This window comes from Oncorhynchus mykiss, chromosome 12 (genome assembly GCF_013265735.2).
Source record: "Oncorhynchus mykiss isolate Arlee chromosome 12, USDA_OmykA_1.1, whole genome shotgun sequence".
NCBI classification, from domain to species: domain Eukaryota; kingdom Metazoa; phylum Chordata; class Actinopteri; order Salmoniformes; family Salmonidae; genus Oncorhynchus; species Oncorhynchus mykiss.
Window position 1 is genome coordinate 89,842,061 of NC_048576.1, and position 1,190 is coordinate 89,843,250.

Here is a 1,190-nt window from a genome sequence, read left to right on the forward strand (position 1 = left end):
GAGGTCTCTTCTGTCAACAAACATTATTTTTTAAAACTGTAGTAAATGGAACACTATGCATTTGCCACTTCAACATTTATTAACAAATGCAAATGGAACACTTTGTATTTGCCACGTCAACATTTATTAACAAATGCAATGCTTGAGTCATGAAGTTCTCGGGAAGAATAATCTCTAGTCACTCAAAAGCCAGAGATGTGGATCTGATTACAAATTAAATTAAAAGCTGCCATACCTTTGTAGATTTGTCAGTAGCACCATGGGTAGTGAACCTCATTTGATCAATTTAAAGGAGAGATGAGAAATACTAACCCATCGAGAGTGGGAGGTTGGGGAAGCAGATCTCCACTCAAATCCTTGAAAATCTTAAAAAAGAAATGACGACAACTTTTGGGGAGCAAATTAAATCGTGGGTCGACTTCTGGCTTAGACTACACATGATATACACATGATAGACAAATATAGGACTATGATGAAAAAGCATATTTTAAATGTTGTATTTTAATGAAGTATCTGTATATGCAGGGCTAAGGTGACTTCTGTTAGTTATGCTTCCCTCTATTCAAGAAGAGGTTTTCAGACTTTTACAGAGATTGGAAATGTATTCTGTCTTTGGAATGTGTAAACTGACCTTTGTAACCTCAAGTGGCAGAGGGATTATTGGGATCCAGCCTCACCTGTTCTTTCTCCCACTGTCTGAACTGAAGATAGTTTTACCAGATCATCATTGACTCACACTAAACAAATAAAACATCAAATGTGGAACACCTTCAAGTGTCTAAAAAGTTATTATATATGATTGGAGATGTAAATATATGTCAATCAGTAATTTATTATATTTTTTATACGATATTTATAGAGTTTTCAAAGTATATAGACAACAGAGGGGGATTTCTGAAGATCTTTAGTAACACAATCAAATCCCAAATATGATTAGATTTAACCTCATTCTATCTATGTAACCCTCACCATCCCTTTGGTGATGGAATAAAGTTTGTGTTAATCTGGTCTATCAGTCTAATTCCATTTCACCGGGCGTATAAATGCCTTTCGATATATTACCTTTTTTGGAAAGACCAGGACACAAATCATATGGAGAGTTTGTCAATGACCTGCAGGTGAGATCATGTGAGTTTCACAATTATATGTTGACAGACCTGCTGGAGTTGCATTGTTTAGCTCCTCCTCTG